This window comes from Pongo abelii, chromosome 9 (genome assembly GCF_028885655.2).
Source record: "Pongo abelii isolate AG06213 chromosome 9, NHGRI_mPonAbe1-v2.0_pri, whole genome shotgun sequence".
Classification (NCBI taxonomy): domain Eukaryota; kingdom Metazoa; phylum Chordata; class Mammalia; order Primates; family Hominidae; genus Pongo; species Pongo abelii.
This window is the reverse complement of record NC_071994.2, coordinates 116,645,143-116,651,142: the sequence shown is the minus strand read 5'-3', so window position 1 is coordinate 116,651,142 and position 6,000 is coordinate 116,645,143. Positions and strand designations below refer to the sequence as shown.

Below are 6,000 nucleotides of genomic sequence, written 5' to 3'. Positions count from 1 at the left end.
TGGTCCAGGGTGGCTGGACTCCAGCCATGCAGGGCCGACTCCCTGTTCTGCAGAGTCAGTCCTCTGCCCCTGCTGTTCCCTCTCCTTGGAGTGTTGTGCCACCTTCTCCCCTTGGGAACTGGTGTTGCTCCATCAATGCCCGGTTCCTGTGAAGTCTCGCTTTTTTGTGCTTCACAGCGCCTGTTTAAGCCTCAGTTATTTCCCTGGGGGTCTCCTCTCTGGATTGCCAGGGTGCGGGATCAGGGGCCTGGTTTTCTTTCTGTCTGTGACTTCTGAATCTGACATAGAGTCTGGCAAACTGAGGACAGTTGGTAACTAATTGCTGCAGAAGAAAGAAAGAGAAAGAAAAAGGAAGGAAGGAAGAAAGAAAAGAAAGAAAGAGAGAAAGAAAGAGAAAGAAAGAAAGAAAGAAAGAAAGAAAAAGAAAGAAAGAAAGAAAGAAAAGGAGAGAGGAAGAAAAGGGGAGAAGAACGAGGTTCCTCTGCAGCCCAAATGACAGTGGGCAGGGTAGCAGCGGAACACACTTCACCACTCTATCTCTTTCTCCCTCTCCCCACTCCCTGCCTCACACACCTCAGTCTGGAGTTAAGGGTGAGCTGGAACCCCTGAGGCCTCCTTTTGCATTTCCATCTCAGGTCAACTCCAAACAGGCTTTTTCCTTTGGATGAGTCCAGCAATAGAACTGACTACATAGATTCCAAGACCTGAAGTCAGAAAACGGATGCGGACCTCTTCCAACACCTCCTCTCCTTGCCTGACTTGCTGGATGGGTGGTGCCTCCCGCAACCCTTGGCTTCTGAGTCCTCAAAGGAGAAGACTGGCGAGCAGACGGTGAGGACCCAGCCTGCAATCACAGCTTATTACTCTGGTTGTGGGTGGAAGCGCAGTGGGCGGTCGAGGGTTGCGTTCCCGCCTCAAAACAAGGGATGGTGGAATCCTCCAACCCCTCCTACCCGCTCCAGGCCGGGGATCGCCGAGGAGGCACAGCTCCTTTGGTGGGGGGCGGGGGCGGGGCCTGTCTCAGGGGCGGGGACCGGGGCACCTCCCTCCCGCGCTCCCCGCGCTCTGGCGCCGCGGAGCTGTCCAGCTTCAGTGCCGAACCGGCAGCCTCCCGCGCGCACCGCGCCGCCTCCGCGCCGTCCCCGCGCACCCTCCTGCCCGCCCGCCCCGCGCCCGGCCCCGCCCCGCCCCGCCCCGCCGCGGCCCGTCCACTGCTCCCCGCGGGCCAGAGCCGGCCGAGCGGCTGCCCGCCGGGGCTCTGAACGGCGCGGCGGGGCCGGGAGCCAGGGACCCGCCGAGGAGAGTGGCGGCCCCGGACGGCTGCCGGAGGGGCGGCCGCGCGTGGATGCGGCGGGAGCTGGAAGCCTCAAGCAGCCGGCGCCGTCTCTGCCCCGGGGCGCCCTATGGCTTGAAGGTAAGCACCGGCCGGACGGAGCGGCGGGCGACTCAGGGTCACGGGGAGAGGAGGAGGGACATCCAAGGGCAGCGCGGCCAGGACCAGAAGTTTGTGCGGCCACTCCCGGCCGCCTGCTCGGGAGCGCCCGCCTGGGGTCCGGCTCTGCATGGGCTCCCCGTCGAGCGGGGGCGGAGGGCGTCTGGAGCCCGCGGCTGCTATCCCCTCTCCCTCCTTCTCAGTAGCCTCCTCGCTACTTAGAAGGGAATCCTCTCCCCGAGCACGAGCGGGCGCAGCTGGGGCAGCCTCCCCGCGGGGCGCCCAGGGCAGCACGGCGGAGCCGCGGCATCGGAGGGCGGGAGGGCGGCCGCTCCCCACATTCTCGGGAGGGCACTTCCCCCAGCACCCAAGCGCGAGACCCGGGGCTCGCGGCCAGAGTTTCCGACTTCTTCCAGAGGAAGAAGGGCTGTTTTTGGCAACTCTGTGTTGGTGCGACCTGACCCTTTTCAGTTTCTAAGGCAGAAGCTAAGGATGGGGGAGATTCTGGCTGGATTCTCCCGCTCCCAGGGTTGCCGCTGTCCTTGGTCCTGAACTTTCGTTCTCCTTCGCCTTCTCTCGGGTTGACACCTAGTCGGGGAGGGAGGCTTGGGTGCCAGACCCGTTTCGACCCGAGAGTGCAGGCGACGGTGGCGGCAGTAGCGGAGGGTGACCGCCCGGCTTTCGGCCCCGCTCTCTGATGGACCGAGAGCCCCTCTAGGGTGGTATGCGGAGACAAGAGACACCTCTAAGCACCAGACAGAGCGCATCCCTATCCCTGTCTGAGGTGGGCAGCCCTTGAGCGCTTCCTCTTGAAGAGCAGAGGTAAGAGGGTGCGTGTGCGTCTACATAACAGGCTTCACCATGGACACAAGTCACAGCACTGCAGCTCCGTGGGGACAGGCGCTTGCTCTCAGCCACAAGGAAGCTGTCTGAGCAAGTCACTGTTGCCCCACCTGGCACCCCACTACTTTTTTTTCGGTGGCTCTTGAGGTTGGGTGAGGGAGTGAGGGAGTGAGGTGCAAGGCACTTTGTGGGTCCCACTCCAGATCCTTCTGCAGATCCAAGCCTTTCTGGATTTTGACCAGGCTACAAACCTTTTAGGCTAATCCTTACTCCTCCTTAGGGAGCTAGATGTTCACCGATTCTCCCCACTCCCACCCTGCTTCAAATGCAAATATGCATGCTTATCTCTGATTCATCCTGCAGCATTAGGGCCACTTGAAAAAGAAATCATACTTATCATCTTTCCCCCGTGCAGCTGTTTGATGAGGGTGGCCAGATAGAGAGACTGTGGTCAGCGTGACCAGTTTCAAGAAAATCAGCAAGCTGGTTTCCTGGGTTTCAGCCCCTGCCTTGGACTTCGCTCCTTAGTGTTCAAAATTCCTGGATTATTTGTTGCAGGGGGTTTTGATGCCATCTCTGAATGCAAACATCTGACAAGGAAGTGATTTGGGAGGATTAGACCTAGAGCCAAATGAGGGCCAGGGTAGTCCCCGCTCTTAAAGATCATTGAGTTCCTTCTACCTGCCCTGCACAGCCTGAGCTGCCTAGAAAATGGAGAGATTCTCATTTGTTGTAGAAGTCCGGGCAGCATTTCTCTAAGGGTTTTTTTTCTTTTTAATGAATTCCCTGAGAAGCTGGTTAAAAATGCATATTTTTGCTTCTTCCTTGAAAAACTGGTGAACGAGAATCTCAAGCTGAGGCCCAGGAAATTTATATTTTAACAATGTTTCTGAGTGATTCATATATACACTGAATTAGCAAATTACCTCCCAAAAAGTTGAGACTCCTTAGAGGGTCTGTATATATTTATTTTATTTTGAAAATGGAAAGCAAGTTTATTTTACATAAAATTGGTAGCAGGTATTCTATCTGAGAAAATCCCTTGAAGATATAAAAATGCATTTTTGAGAGTTAAAAGAATCATATACCTTGGCAACCATTTGCTGATATCTTAAATATTCCTAAATTTCATACATTTGAAATTTATAAAATTAAGGTATTTAATCTCACCCTTTGTCTCCTGCTGTTATACCTGTTAAATTCTTCAAGTGTGAGACTCTTGGTAGAAAGACCATCCCCCTGATTAGATCTTTGCTGAAATTAAGGATGCAATCCAATCTCCTCTCCCCCAGGATCTTCCTGGGCTTTTCTTCTTTCTAAAATTTTTGGCCCTTTTAAGGAATCACCAATATGGCTTCAGGTTGACTTATGTAAATGCTAACTAACCCTCTATGGGGGTCAACTCAGTGTTTCCCTCCTGCCCTCCCCTCTGGGTGAGTTATTGTCTTTCATTATGCATGTGCTGTGATCTGTTAACCTAAGTGCTCCTGAAATGCCAAGGAGTGATTAGTTCAGCCTAGTAGCACGTCATGCTCCCAAAGGCTAGTAGCATCTCATGCCCTGCTGGAAGTGACATATTGACTGTATTGATTTGGTTCTTGTGTTCCATAAGCAAGGAGGCTTGTAGGGGTAAAAAGGCTAGTAACAATGCTTGTGGGCTGGTTAGTCTTGTGCCTTCACCTACAAGGGTGGATTATTTCTGTCTAGAAAATGCAATTATCTTGAGAATGATATAGGAGAATCTGAAATTGAGAGAAACCCTTCTGTTCTTTCTTTGATACTATGGGAAACAAATGGGAACTTAGGGTCATTAGAAATATGGCTTCACATACTCCTGAGATTGTCTTGCTGAAGTCGGACTGGTCTGGGGTCACCATTCTCTGAATAAACAAGTATAAGGGGAAAGACATGGGGACTCTGCCTGGAGAGAATGATTTCCGTCTCCCCTGCAAGTAAAAGTTACATTTTACTGTTAACAAAAAAGTGTGGCTGTGAAGATAGCACTGTGTGTATGTGTGTGTGTTTGTGTGTGTTTGCATACACGTGCATGCACACATATGAGCACATCGCCCAGGAGATACAGATATGATGAGACTTCCTTGAGCCAATCCTGTGTTGGCATCCACCACTTCTCCCTCCTTTGTGGCTTAATACCTGTGAATCTCCAGCAGTGAAGGTGCTTCAACACCTAGGAAGAGAGAAGAGTCAAGTTGAGGTTTTATAATGCCAGAACCCTAAGCTATATTTGCAATATCTCCCAGAATCAAGTTATGTATCAGCAGGTTACAGTTACCTAAGAGTTGAGGTCTTGAAAATAGCTTAGAACAGCAGCCCAGTCATTTGCATTTTCCTGGGATATAGTTTATGAGACTTTAGATTCTTAGATTATCTTCTTGGGCTCCTCAGAGGTCATGCCAGATGCCCCTGACTCCAAAGAGGGAAGCTGTTTCCTTAGTCCAGAAATACAATGGTCTTTCTTCTTTTATTAAAGTTCTCCTAAATAGAACTTTTTCCAGTAAATTTTCCAGTTTCTGGACACCAGGACTGGACTTAGCAACCGAAGCTTCTCCATCCTACCAGGTACTCTGCTTAGCAGAGGAGCATCCTGCATATAGGAAACACTTGGAAACCATGGGCAGCAGAAAGGACACAGGTTGATTCAACTTCTCAGCAGGCACCCTCCCTTGTAGGTAGCCTCTTACTTAGCTGAACCCCAGCACCATTTTCCTTCCTCTCACCTCCAGTAAGGCATTTTGTGGCCTTGGAAGGACCTTGGGATTAGGTATAAGCCCTTCTGCTCTCCAGAATATATCATGGAGCCACTAAGGATGCACAAATTGCTTATTTACCAATTTGAGCAGTAGACTAATGTTATCTCTGGCCTTTTAAATGACCTAATGGTGTTGGAATCTAATATTAATATACTTTTGCCTCTCACCTGTTCCCATGACCAATGTAATTGAAGATTTCTTTCCTCTATACTTAAATGGATGCAAAACTTTCTTATTTTTTAACAATAGAATCATATTATCTAAATGCACAGGCCTGGAAAATAGCTTGATTATAGTGTCAGCACATGGGGATGGAGAGTAATAAAACTATAAGACTCGGTCACTTGGTTTGCTTTGATTTGGGTCCAGAGAAAGGAGAGAAATTTGCCCTCAGAATTGCAGGTTTTTCTTTTCTTTTTCATTTCACCTTTATCTGGTAAATGGGTTAAATCAACACCCTTGGCAGCTGGGATGCCCTTGGAAGGCACAGCCTCTTCTCTCCTTAGGATACATGAGAGTGTTTCACTGCAGAGGGGTCAAGGACCCTGGTGGCTCCAGTGTATAGAGAGGAGTCAGAGATGACACACTGGGGTCTGAGGCCTCCCTCTTCCCCTGGATAGAAGAAACTGTGCTGCTGCAGTGCTTTGAACTCAGAGGCCTGGAAGGTGCTAGGGGCATTTGGGAGAGTATAGGGCAGTGTACAGAGGTGAGAGCAGAGGAGAAGTAGACTCTTAGGAGGCCCTGAAAGAGGCTGATGTTAAATATGCATTGAATATAGGTATCAGCTTAGTGTAGTTTGGGCAATTTTGTCATAATCTTATGTCACCTGTAAGGATTTTTACTTTTTCCAGGAGGAGATGAGGGAATTCCTTGCTTTCTGAAGGGACAGGGAGGGGAAGGAGGGAAAACCTCTGGTTTCCCCTGCAGCCCTCTAGGTGATGTCAGCTTGCTTCC

At 50.7% G+C, this 6,000-nt stretch overlaps 1 protein-coding gene across 1 annotated transcript in view; it reads left to right on the top strand.

Moving 5' to 3' along the window:
- The first annotated feature begins 1,091 nt into the window (after positions 1-1,091).
- Positions 1,092-6,000, top strand: part of DRD2 (dopamine receptor D2) — a 68,406-nt gene continuing 63,497 nt past the window's right edge. Inside the window, exon 1 of the mRNA XM_024255360.2 lies at positions 1,092-1,414. The gene's annotated coding sequence lies outside the window, so the exon portion shown is untranslated. The remainder of the gene's footprint in view (positions 1,415-6,000) is intronic.